The sequence below is a fragment of the Triticum dicoccoides genome, chromosome 7A (genome assembly GCF_002162155.2).
Source record: "Triticum dicoccoides isolate Atlit2015 ecotype Zavitan chromosome 7A, WEW_v2.0, whole genome shotgun sequence".
NCBI classification, from domain to species: Eukaryota; Viridiplantae; Streptophyta; class Magnoliopsida; order Poales; family Poaceae; genus Triticum; species Triticum dicoccoides.
This window is the reverse complement of record NC_041392.1, coordinates 666,002,601-666,017,310: the sequence shown is the minus strand read 5'-3', so window position 1 is coordinate 666,017,310 and position 14,710 is coordinate 666,002,601.

Below are 14,710 nucleotides of genomic sequence, written 5' to 3'. Positions count from 1 at the left end.
GGGGCGGGGGGGACGGTTTGGAAACCTCCTGGAAAGTTCCAAAAAACCTAGAAGGTTCCAAAAACCGAAAATCGCTAGAGCGTTTAATGGGCCGGCCATCCTGAGCGATCTTCGATCTCCCTGTGCGTTCTCCCTGCAACTTGTGGCAGCGAGCGGCAAATAGGGATTTCCTACTTTGTTCTCTACCGGTTACCAGATTCTCTCGTATTTTCAGATTCCTTAATTATTTGTCATAACCCTAAAACACTTAATTATTTATCATTGGATTTTCCTTTTTTCATTTTTAGGAATTCCTTGAAAACATATGCATACTTTTTAAAATGTGTGCTTTTTTTTGTTATGTTCAAATCTTTTTATAAATGTTCAAATTTTAAAACATATTTGGAAGTTTAAAAATGTTTAAAACAATCTAAAAATTACATTTTTTTGAAAAACTTTGTGTTATAATTTGTATAATATTACTAATTTAGATTTTAAAATCTTTAAAAACACAGAAGTCTATTTGTTTAGGAAAATCAAAAGAAGAAAATCGCAGATGAGAGGAGCAGTCTTCTAGTGGACCGGCCCATCGCACGCTCGCTTGTGCGAAAGATCGACACTTTGTCACAAACATCTTTATTTTTCAAATTCAGGAACATTTTTTGAAAATCCAAGAAAATTCTTTAAGTTTGTGAACAATTTTTAAAATCCAGGAATAATTTTGGGAACCTGCGCTCGCTTGTGCGAAAGGTCGGCACTTTGTCACAAACATCCATCAAACTAGATGGAGTGAAGTGCACTGTAGGTCCTTAAACTATTTCAGGGGTGTCACATAGGTTCTCGAACTATAAAAATCGTCATTTAGGTCCTCGAAGTACAGTAAGTGTGTCATCCAGGTCCAAAATCTCACTAACCCCCTCTAAATGGCCAGCTGGCATGGTGAACAGTGTGAAAAATAAAAAAATATGAACAAAAAAAATCTGAAAATCTTTGGCATCAAAGATACCCATGGTGCGTGAATAGTAAAAATGCTCATTAATTCAAAAAAATGTTCGCGAATATGGGAAAAATATTCGCGACTTTAAAAAAGTTCACAAACAATAAATTTGAAAATATGTTCGCGAACCACAAATATTGTTCGTGGGTATGGAAAAAAATGTTCGCGAACCACAAAAATTCCTGACTTTAAAAAATGTTAGTGAACTTTTTATTAAAGTCACAAATATTTTTTCCGAATTCATCGTTCGCGAACATTTTATTAAAGTCATGAATATTTTTTCCAAATTCATCGTTCGTGAACATTTTTTTAAAGTCATGAATATTTTTTGCAAATTCATCGTTCGCAAACTTTTTTTAAACTCACGAATATTTTTCCCAAATTCATCGTTCGCGAACATTTTTTTAAAGTCGTGAATATTTTTTCCAAATTCATCATTCGCGAACTTCTTTTAAACTCACGAATATTTTTTTGAAGTCGCGAATATTTTTTTCAAATTCATCGTTCGCGAACATTTTATTAAAGTCACAAATATTTTTCCAAATTCATCATTCGCGAAGCTTTTTTGAATTAATGACATTTTTACTGTTCACGTGCCAGGGTCTCTTCGATGACAGAGGATCTCAGTTTTTTGATATTTTTTGATATTTATTCTTTGTCGTGTACTGTTCATCACGCACAGGAATTCAGGACTGTTTGCCGCGTACTGTTACGGTTATTGTTTATGTGCCAGCTGGCCAGTTAGAGCCTGTCAGGGAGATTTTGGACCTGAATGACACACTTACTGCACTTTGAGGACCTAGATGACGATTTTCATAGTTCAAGGACCTACGTGACATCCCTAGAATAGTTCAAGGACCTACAGTGCACTTCACTCAACTAGATGACACCCCGCACGTTACTGCGGGATTTTGTTGTCGCGAAGATGATAATGATTGGAATTACTTTTATGATGAATTTTATTTACATTCAATGAATTTTGTTTTATAACACACAACACTGGCATGATGATTTGAACAAATTGAAACGCCCAAGAGTTGGAATAGCTCCTGTCATCCTGAATGCCTTGACCTTCTTGGAGTACTAAATGAATAATATGCACTTTGTAAAAAAGAATAATTCAGAAAAGTGACCCATTGCATTGTTGTAATTTATTAGTTGTGCAAACTACAAAAAAATCCAGAGAATATTAGGGGTCTTAATCACATCATATGCACAATGTTTTTTAATTTCCTTTTGATTAGTACCAAAATCGACCATTGTTACCATTGAACAATTGGACAACCACATCTCTTGTGAATCCACATATCCTGGCATAAGTATAGTCCAACCAATCAAACTGTAAAGTCCAAAACACCAAACTAATCAAATGTTATCCTTATATTTTCAAACTGATGGACCTAGCTGAGGAAAATGCAGCTGGGCCAAGTAGAATCAGGAATACAGTGGGAATAATGCATTGAAAAGAGGAGCTCACATGTGTGCCCTTTCTTGGCGTTCACGCGGAAGATGTTTGGGTAGAGGCAGACGACTCCACGCGCTCCGGCCTCTACTGCGACGTACAACACGGACTCCTCGGCGCCCATCAACACGGCAGCGAGGGATGCGTTGGATTTGGAAGCCTTGGCGTCGGGCGCCTCATCGCTGACCATGATGCGATGCACCGTGTTGCTTGGCGACCACGCAGAAGGCATCGGGATCGAGATGTCAGTGGATGGTGGTGAGCACATGAGAAGAAGGTCGAAGACTGAGTGTGCGGCCCCCGCTGCGACGTACAGTATACAACGCAACTCACGGGCGCCCATCAACTTAACACAGTAGCGAGCAACATGCTGAAATAGGATGCCTCGGCGGTGGCTGGCAAGGGACAACGTCCCCAAGTTGGATGGTCGCGAGCGACCCGGCGGAGTCGAATGCTGAGTCAGGCGATGGACTGTGTCGGCGTCCTCGGATCTAACAGGGGCGCAGATCACCTGGTGGGTGATCGACGGGATATCCCCTGGCGACCAGGCAAGTGAGCGGCTGCCCTGTGATCTTATCGACCGCTATTGCTACTGATTGGTGCAGGTGGATTCGGCAGGTCATGCTTGCTTTATATTGGAGAATATGATTCATTGAAGAAGGTGCAGAAGAAAATATGAGCAGAAAATTGTACCGGCAAGGCTGATATAAGGCAATTATGAAGAAGACAGAGAGGCTGGAGGAATATGTAATCGTCAGTTTCTCCGCCCAACTAAATACCCGGCTAGATTATGGAGAAGATTGACAGGCCGGAGGGAGAGGTAATAGTCAGTTCCTCCGCCCAACTAACTACCCGGCTAAAAAGGCAATTAATACCCGATGGAATGTTGCATGTCGCATGGCTGGGTTACGCTGGGTGGAAGGTTGCATTGCGTCTCACATCTACATAAAGACTGCATGCATACATGACCAAGATTGCTGACTTGGCTAGATGATGACGTGGACGGCTGTATGTTGAGAAAATTGGTAGTAGTGGGGATCAAATTCTTAAGAATGTAAGATTTGTCAACATTTGTTGGATCATATTTTTTTTCAAATCCTGAACATGTTTTCGAATAAGCGAACATTATTTGAATTGTGAGATTTTTTTTAAATTATACAGGTTTTTTTAATACATTCGTGGCATCTATTAAAAATTATTGACATTTTTTAAGATGCTAACATTTTTTGAAGTCATGAATTATTTTGAAGTGAAAACATTTCAAATTCACGAACATTCTTACAAGTCAGAAACATGTTTTTGTTATGTGAATATTTTCACAATTCGCTAATATGTTTTTGAAACAGATGAAAATTTTTGGATTCACAATTTTTTTACACGAGTGGGTATTTTTTGAAATTCACAAATATATATTTTCAAATTCAGGAACATTTTTTTAAATCCAAGAAAATTCTTTAAGTTTGTGAACAATTTTTACAATCCATGAATAATTTTCAAATTCATAAACATTTTTTGTCCTGGTTTTTTTGGTAGAGCAAAACACAAAACCAGAAAAATAGACATATACGAAAAATGATAAAAGAAAACCGGGCCTGCCCGCCCCACAGTGGGGCAGCCAAAAGCGCGCGCCTGGGGGGCGAGGGGTACACGTTTGCTTGGTATGTGTCAACCCAGGTTGGCAAACACACATAAGCAATTGTTGGTAGACCGGCCAAAGTGCACTAGTGCTTTCCTTGTTATAGCTTTGTTTTTCTCTGTAGGAAGGTCCTTGACCATGTTTTCATTTTTACGTTGTTCTCTAGTGGTTTCTACAGGTTTTTTGACATTTAAGTTTTGTCATTCTTAGCTTTTGACAAATATCATAATTGACATTCCGTAGCAAAAGCAAAATAATTTTATTTCACTTTTTCCACTCTGAGCTTTTGACAATGTATCACAATTTCCACTCTGAAATTTTTGTTTATGCACAGAATGGCAAATGTGATAATTGTGAAAAGCTAAGTGTGACAAAAGTGAAATGTCAAAATCTAGAGTGGTATAAGAAAAATTGGCAAAAGCTTGAGTGGCAAAACAAAATTTTCCCATTTTTTAAATGTGTGTGCTTTTAAAATTATGGTCCACTTTTTTAAAATGATCCAAATTTGAAAACATATTTAGAATTTTTAGAAATGTACAAAATAGTTTGAAAAAAATCACATTTTTTAACAAAGTTCATGTCTTTTAAATTTGATAGTATTTCTAACCTTTATGAATAATTTATAAATTTTGGTGAACCTTTTTCAGTTTCTATGACGTCTTCAAAATTCACAATTTATGTTTCAAAATGTTTAAAAAAATACAATAGTCGGTTTGTTTAGGAAAATTGTAAGAAGAAAATCGCAGATGAGAGGAGTGCTCTGTACGGTGTTTGTTTGCTCTAAACCTAACTTGATGAGAGAGAGAGAGAGAGAGAGAGAGAGAGAGAGAGAGAGAGAGAGAGAGAGAGAGAGAGAGAGAGAGAGAGAGAGGGAGAGATCAATGCGTTCTTGACATCACTACAAATATGAATATTACTGTCTGACCGAATAGTATGATCATTGACGTGCAAGTGGACCATCAGTGCCTCCGAGTCAGTGATAACTTTGACACCACAAACGAGCCTCTAGGTCGGCAAGTGATAGAGCTTCATCACATATGGCAGGTCGGTTAGTGATAATCAATAGTTTGTTGTAGGCTGAATTTGCTCCTTTTATTGCTTGGCTTTATTTATGTTGGTACCAACAAGGCATCCAAATGAATTTGATAGAAAACACGGAAACATAATAGGCAGACATACATCATTCAATTGCACAAGTTGCTTTTCATAAAACAATACACATGTACATTTGCAGACTTCACAACCAACATATATTTGGAGCATAGATACTTCTGCCACTTTGCAAAGAGTAGTCTATCCAACCACTTAACAAACTAGATAAAGGACATAGATACAAATCTAAATATTCCTAAACTACTCATCTTCTCGAGTAGTCTATCCATCACGCTTCTTGTCAATCTAAAGGGCGCTCAATAGGAAGGAGATGGCGAGAATAATTATCTAGCCAATCTATGTCAAACTTTCTGATCCAATGACTAGTCGAGCAAGTACTAATGAAACACGTCGGCACTTACACCAATAGGTAAATTCGTAGTGTCATTGGTCATCTTCTTTTGTGTAGTGCAACCAAAATATAACTTTGCATAAAACAAAATCTAGTAAGACAATCCACATAAGATATTCATCGATCTATTATTTGAAATCAAATGCAAGCCAACTTTAAGAAATAAGCAGTTCTTGTACTCGACTTAGGCAGTGGTGTGTTTAGAACACACAACACTCTTGGAATTTGTCTAGATCATGTTCACCTTTTCTGAAGCATCATCCTTCCAACTACTCGCAAAATAGAAAAATAGTTTTAATGTGCATTGCAACTAAAATGGGTATCTGTTTCAAAATAATAGTTATTATGTATTTTTTTAACTTATATAGAGATGCATAAATGGAAATACTGCTTTGTTGCAAAATATATAAACATCATATAACACAAGTAAGTTTAGTCTCCACATCAAATACGTAACTGTTTTGACTAGCATGAGTTAAAGAATTTAAGTTATTCTTCAACACATAGTAGTCAAAGCAAGCCATGCCTTAGTTATGAGTAAAGGTAACAAGTTTCATCATCGGACTACTGGGAAGTGGGTAGTGCTAGACCATTAGAATAGTTTCACTGAGCTCTAAATTCTTAACGGATTTTTATAAGAAATAGCTAACTCTACGAAAAAAATCTATAAGGTGAAATACATCTAACCTACAAAAAATGGGTTGAAATACATCAATCCCTACATATTTCTATAACCAGATACAACAACTAGCCCTACAAAATTACATCGACACATAGGCCGGTCACACCAAAAAAGCTTGAAAGTTTTATAATGTTAGAAGTAGGGGAGCTAACCATTGTGTTCGCCGCCTTGACGGAAGATAAAGGCAGGACATGTTGGGTATACGACCGGACACGACAGTGCTAGACCCTGCGTCCAACGACAATCAAACTAGACGGAACCAGAGACGCTTGACGGAGGCTAAGCCGCCGCGATCCTAGATGCGACACATAGAAAAAGAGCTCTACTTGGGATGTCGTGGAAGCGTCTATGCCGGGTGGTCGCTAGGGCTTCAGATAGGGTGTCGTTGGCATGGATCAATAACCGGGAATAGTGAAAACTAACAGGAGACCGGATTTGCAGCAGTACCTAGAGTTAGGGAAGGGGGCATAGACAAGATATGAAACATGTAAAACACAACTCTGGCTCACGAGAAAATGGAAGCGACATTTTTGGGATAATAACTTAGACGGGTCAAATATGGCTAACCCGCTAGTGACAAATATCTATTCATTTTGGCCATCAAGCACACGATCGCTGATCAGTCAAATTCTAACCCATCTGTGATAAACATCTAACAGAAGCTAAAATACTCAGTACCGACGTGCCATGGAAGACCCGTCAGTGATAATGCTGATCAGTAACACATGGCCTATGGAGTTGATTGAAGGTCTTTTGGCGAGTTCATATAAGTGAGCCTACTTTGCTTATTAATTTGGAGGGTGTGCAAACCTCCTAGAAGATTAGAGTGACACTTGAGATCCTGCAAGGTGTGAAGGGGTTCAAAAGTTTGCAAAGGCTTGGATTTGACCTCTTATTGTGAATATCTACCTTGAGGAAGGCTTCCTTAGTGGTTGATATGGTGGGATAGGTGGGATAGGACCTTGATGGTCTTTATAGTCAAGCTAGCTGACACCTTGATGGTCTTAGGGCTTTGTGTCTGAATCTCCACCCATAAGGAGTAGGATTGTAACGACAATTGAAACCTCGAGAAAAACCTTTGTGACTGAGGTCCCTATCACTTACTCTCTACTCAGTACAAGTTTCACATTCACTCTTATTTATATAGCCTTGCATGCTTATGATGATGTAGAAAACTAGGAGTAACAAACGTTAATACTTGCCATCTAAAAACTTGAATTTCTATTATGACTACGCCCCCCCCCCCGGCGGACACACATTGGTGATCTACACATATGAAACCAATAAAAATTGGATGCATAATTTTTATGTCCTTTTTGAATGTTGCTATTGCAATGCAAGTATGGAGCATGTGTGCATTGCTACTTGATTACTAAATGCACACCAACATATAAGACATATTTCACCACAAAGGGAACAAACAACCATCATTTGGTAAACCTCTTATATGAACCTTGTGTGCATATAAAATAACTAGATGTTTTATTTGGTCACACATGACATAGACGATCGACGCTAGAAACTTCTATATAGATATCCGGTAGATCACACACTTTAGCACCATTCGTTAATGTAATTAATTAGTTATATATTCATCTATAAACTCTAGTTAAGTACATACAAAATAACTATAATTCATATCATGGAAATAAAAATCCATGAAGGCAACATGATTTATGTACTTATTTATATGTCTGTATCTTAGTGGCATTAAATTAAAAAGGAAAGCCTGATAACCCACAAGTATAGGGGATTGTTTGTAGCCTTTTTTGATAAATTAGAGTGTCGAACCCAACGAGGAGCTAAAGCTAGAACAAATATTTCCTCAAGTTCTATCGACCACCGATATAACTCTACGCACACTTGACGTTTGCTTTACCAAAAACAACTATGAAACTAGTTTGCAAGAATAAAACAACAAGTACTTTGCGAGAATAAAACTACGAATAAATTGCAAGGTAATAGAAGTAGATAGCTTTTGTCAACAAGAAAGTCATTTGTCCCTAGGCAATCGATAACTAGATCGGTAATCATTCATGCAATTTTATATAAGGGAGAGACATGAGCTAACATACTTTCTCTACTTGGATCATATGCACTTATGATTGGAACTCTAGCAAGCATGCGCAACTACTAAAGATCATTAAGGTCATAAAACCCAACCATAGCATTAAGTATTAAGTCCTCTTTACTCCCATACACAATAATCCACTTATCTGTGTTCACGCTTCTATCACTCCGGCAACCGACAATAAGCAAATTATGAACAAATTGCAACATCCTACAGCAGGGACCCCTCACGTTTGCATGAGACGGAGGGCATCGTAGGACAACACCATAGTAAAATATACACTCAAACCAACCACGATCATTGATTAGCCCATAGGACAAAACGGATCTACTCAAACATCATAGGATAGCCACATGTCATTGGGAAATAATATATAGTGTTGAGCACCATGTTTAATAGAGATTACAGCGGGGAGAAGGGGTGTTACACCGCTGCATAGAGGGGGAGTAAGTTGGTGTTGACGGTAGCAAGGTTGTTGATGCAGATCATGTTGAGGAACGTAGTAATTTCAAAAAATTTCCTACGCACACGCAAGATCATGGTGATGCATAGCAACGAGAGGGGAGAGTGTGATCTACGTACCCTTGTAGACCGACAGCGGAAGCGTTAGCACAACGCGGTTGATGTAGTCGTACGTCTTCACGGCCCGACCGATCAAGCACCGAAACTACGGCACCTCCGAGTTCTAGCACACGTTCAGCTCGATGACGATCCCCGGACTCCGATCCAGCAAAGTGTCGGGGAAGAGTTTCGTCAGCACGACGGTGTGGTGACGATCTTGATGTACCACCGTCGCAGGGCTTCGCCTAAGCACCGCTACAAATATTATCGAGGATTATGGTGGAAGGGGGCACCGCACACGGCTAAGAATATGATCACGTGGATCAACTTGTGTGTCTAGGGGTGCCCCTGCCCCCGTATATAAAGGAGCAGGGAAAGGTGCGGCCGGCCAGGAGGAGGGCGCGCCAGGAGGAGTCCTACTCCCACCGGGAGTAGGATTCCCCCTTTCCTAGTTGGAATAGGATTCGGGAGGGGGAAAGAGGAGAGAGAGAAGGAAGGGGGGGGGGGCTGCGCCCCCCTCTCCTTGTCCTATTCGGACTAGGGGGGAGGGGCGCGCGGCCCAGCCCTGGCCACCTCTCCTCTCTTCCACTAAAGCCCATTAAGGCCCATATACCTCCCGGGGGGTTCCGGTAACCTCCCGGTACTCCGGTAAAATCCCGATTTCACCCAGAACACTTCCGATATCCAAATATAGGCTTCCAATATATCAATCTTTATGTCTCGACCATTTCGAGACTCCTCGTCATGTCCGTGATCACATCCGGGACTCCGAACAAACTTCGGTACATCAAAATGCATAAACTCATAATATAACTGTCATCAAAACCTTAAGCGTGCGGACCCTACGGGTTTGAGAACAATGTAGACATGACCGAGACACGTCTCCAGTCAATAACCAATAGCGGAACCTGGATGCTCATATTGGCTCCCACATATTCTACGAAGATCTTTATCGGTCAGACCGCATAACAACATACGTTGTTCCCTTTGTCATCGGTATGTTACTTGCCCGAGATTCGATCGTCGGTATCTTAATACCTAGTTCAATCTCGTTACCGGCAAGTCTCTTTACTCGTTCCGTAATACATCATCTCACAACTAACTCATTAGTTGCAATGCTTGCAAGGCTTATGTGATGTGCATTACCGAGAGGGCCCAGAGATACCTCTCCGACAATCGGAGTGACAAATCCTAATCTCGAAATACGCCAACCCAACATGTACCTTTGGAGACACCTGTAGAGCTCCTTTATAATCACCCAGTTACGTTGTGACGTTTGGTAGCACACAAAGTGTTCCTTCGGCAAACGGGAGTTGCATAATCTCATAGTCATAGGAACATGTATAAGTCATGAAGAAAGCAATAGCAACATACTAAACGATCGGGTGCTAAGCTAATGGAATGGGTCATGTCAATCACATCATTCTCCTAATGATGTGATCCCATTAATCAAATAACAACTCTTTTGTTTATGGTTAGGAAACATAACCATCTTTGATTAACGAGCTAGTCAAGTAGAGGCATACTAGTGACACTCTGTTTGTCTATGTATTCACACATGTATTATGTTTCCGGTTAATACAATTCTAGCATGAATAATAAACATTTATCATGATATAAGGAAATAAATAATAACTTTATTATTGCCTCTAGGGCATATTTCCTTCAGTCTCCCACTTGCACTAGAGTCAATAATCTAGTTCACATCGCCATGTGATTCAACACTAAGAGTTCACATCACCATGTGATTAACACCCATAGTTCACATCGTCATATGACCTATACCCAAAGGGTTTACTAGAGTCAATAATCTAGTTCACATCATTTATGTGATTAACACCCAAACAGTACTAAGGTGTGATCATGTTTTGCTTGTGAGATAATTTTAGTCAACGGGTCTGTCACATACAGATTCGTAAGTATTTTGCGAATTCTATGTCTACAATGCTCTGCACGGATCTACTCTAGCTAATTGCTCCCACTTTCAATATGTATCTAGATCGAGACTTAGAGTCATCCAGATCTGTGTCAAAACTTGCATCGACGTAACTTTTTACGACGAACCTTTTGTCACCTCCATAATCGAGAAATATTTCCTTATTCCACTAGGGATAATTTTGACCAATGTCCAGTGATCTACTCTTAGATCACTATTGTACTCCCTTGCTTAACACAGTGTAGGGTATACAATAGATCTGGTACACAGCATGGCATACTTTATAGAACCTATGGCTGAGGCATAGGGAATGACTTTCATTCTCTTTCTATCTTCTGCCGTGGTCGGGCTTTGAGTCTTACTCAATTTCACACCTTGTAACACAGGCAAGAACTCTTTTTGACTGTTCCATTTTGAACTACTTCAAAATCTTGTCAAGGTATGTACTCATTGAAAAAACTTATCAAGCGTCTTGATCTATCTCTATAGATCTTGACGCTCAATATTTGAAAAACTCCTTTCAAACACTTCTTTATGCTTTACAGAATAATTCTACATTATTTCCGATCAACAATATGTCACTCACATATACTTATCAGAAATGTTGTAGTGCTCCCACTCACTTTCTTGTAAATACATGCTTCACCGTAAGTCTGTATAAAACTATATGCTTTGATCAACTTATCAAAGCGTATATTCCAACTCCGAGATGCTTGCACCAGTCCATAGATGGATCGTTGGAGCTTGCATATTTTGTTAACACCTTTAGGATTGACAAAACCTTCTGGTTGCATCATATACAACCCCTTTTTAATAAATCCATTAAGGATTGCAATTTTTTTATCCATTTGCCAGATTTCATAGAATGCGGCAATTGCTAACATGATTCGGACAGACTTTAAGCATCAATACGAGTGAGAAAATCTCATCGTAGTCAACACCTTGAACTTTGTCAAAAAACCTTTTTCGACAAGTCTAGCTTTGTAGATAGTAACACTACTATCAGCGTCCGTCTTCCACTTGAAGATCCATTTAATCTCAATGGCTCGCTGATCAATGGGCAAGTCAATCAAAGTCCATACTTTGTTCTCATACATGGATCTCATCTCAGATTTCATGGCCTCAAGCCATTTCACGGAATCTGGGCTCATCATCGCTTCCTCATAGTTCATAGGCTCGTCATGGTCAAGTAACATGACCTCCAGAACTGGATTACCGTACCACTCCGGTGCGGATCTCACTCTGGTTTACCTATGAGGTTCGGTAGTAACTTGATCCGAAGTTACATGATCATCATCATTAGCTTCCTCACTAATCGGTCTAGTAGTCACAGGAACAGATTTCTGTGATGAACTACTTTCCAATAAGGGAGCAGGTACAATTACCTTATCAAGTTTTCTACTTTCCTCCCACTCACTTCTTTCGAGAGAAACTCCTTCTCTGGAAAGGATCCATTCTCAGCAACGAATTTTCCTTCGGATCTGTGATAGAAGGTGTACCCAACAAATTCGTTTGGGTATCCTATGAAGACATATTTCTCCGATTTGGGTTTGAGCTTATCAGGATGAAACTTTTTCATATAAGCATCACAATCATAAACTTTAAGAAACGACAACTTTGGTTTCTTGCCAAACCACAGTTCAGATTGTGTCATCTCAACGGACTTAGATGGTGCCCTTTTAAACGTGAATGCAGCTGTCTTTAATGCATAACCCCAAAATGATAGTGGTAGATCGGTAAGAGACATCATAGATCACACCATATCTAATAAAGTACGATTATGATGTTCGGACACACCATTATGCTGTGGTGTTCCAGGTGGCGTGAGTAGTGAAACTATTTCACATTGTTTTAACTGAAGGCCAAACTCGTAACTCAAATATTTTACCTCCGCGATCATATCGTAGAAACTTTTATTTTCTTGTTACGATGATTCTCCACTTCACTCTGAAATTCTTTGAACTTTTCAAATATTTCAGACTTGTGTTTCATTAAGTAGATATACCCATATCTGCTCAAATCATCTGTGAAGGTCAGAAAATAATGATACCCGCCGCGAGCCTTAACACTCATCGGATCTCATACATTAGTATGTATTATTTCCAATAAGTCAGTTGCTCATTCCATAGTTCCGGAGAACGGCATTTTAGTCATCTTGCCCATGAGGCATGGTTTGCACATCAACTGATTCATAATCAAGTGATTCCAAAAACCCATCAGCATGGAGTTTCTTCATGCGCTTTACACCAATATGACCTAAACGGCAGTACCACAAATAAGTTGCACTATCATTATTAACTTTACATCTTTTGGTTTCAATATTATGATTATGTGTATCACTATGATCGAGATCCAACGAACTATTTTCATTGGGTGTGTAACCATATAAGGTTTTATTCATGTAAACAGAACAACAATTTATTCTCTTACTTAAATGAATAACTGTATTACAATAAACATGATCAAATCATATTCATGCTCAACGCAAACACCAAATAAGACTTATTCAGGTTCAACACTAATCCCAAAAGAATAGGGAGTGTGCGGTGATGATCATATCAATCTTGGAACTACTTCCAACATCGTCACCTCACCCTTAACTAGTCTTTGTTCATTCTGCAACTCCCGATTCAAGTTACTAATCATAGTAACTGAACTAGTATCAAATACTGAGGGGTTGCTATTGAAGGAAATATGCCCTAGAGGCAATAATAAAGTTATTATTTATTTCATTATATCATGATAAAAGTTTATTATTCATGCTAGAATTGTATTAACCGGAAACATAATACATGTGTGAATACATAGACAAACAAAGTGTCACTAGTATGCCTCTACTTGACTAGCTCGTTAATCAAAGATGGTTATGTTTCCTGACCATGGACAAAGAGTTGTTATTTGATTAACAGGATCACATCATTAGTTGAATGATCTGATTGACATGACCCATTCCATTATCTTAGCACCCGATCGTTTAGTATGTTGCTATTGCTTTCTTCATGACTTATACATGTTCCTATGACTATGAGATTATGCAACTCCCGTTTGCCAGAGGAACACTTTGTGTGCTACCAAACGTCACAACGTAACTGGGTGATTATAAAGGAGCTCTACAGGTGTCTCCAAAGGTACATGTTGGGTTGGCGTATTTCGAGATTAGGATTTTTCACTCCGATTGTCGGAGAGGTATCTCTGGGCCCTCTCGGTAATGCACATCACTTAAGCCTTGCAAGCATTGCAACTAATGAGTTAGTTGCGGGATGATGTATTACAGAACGAGTAAAGAGACTTGCCGGTAACGAGATTGAACTAGGTATAGGATACTGACGATCGAATCTCGGGCAAGTAACATACCGATGACAAAGGGAACAACGTATGTTGTTATGCGGTCTGACCGATAAAAGATCTTCGTAGAATATGTAGGAACCAATATGGGCCTCCAGGTCCCGCTATTGGTTATTGACCGGAGACGTGTCTCGGTCATGTCTACATTGTTCTCGAACTCGTAGGGTCCGCACGCTTAAGGTTTCGATGACAGTTATATTATGAGTTTATGCGTTTTGATGTACCGAAGGTTGTTCGGAGTCCCGGATGTGATCACGGACATGACGAGGAGTCTCGAAATGGTTGAGACATAAAGATTGATATATTGGAAGCCTATGTTTGGATATCGGAAGTGTTCCGGGTGAAATCGGGATTTTACCGGATTACCGGGAGGTTACCGGAACCCCCCCGGGAGGTATATGGGCCTTAGTGGGCCTTAGTGGAAGAGAGGAGAGGTGGCCAGAGATGGGCCGCGCGCCCCTCCCCCCTTGGTCCGAATAGGACAAGGAGAGGGGGCCGGCCCCCCTTCCTCCTCTCTCTCCTCTTTCCCCCCCTCCG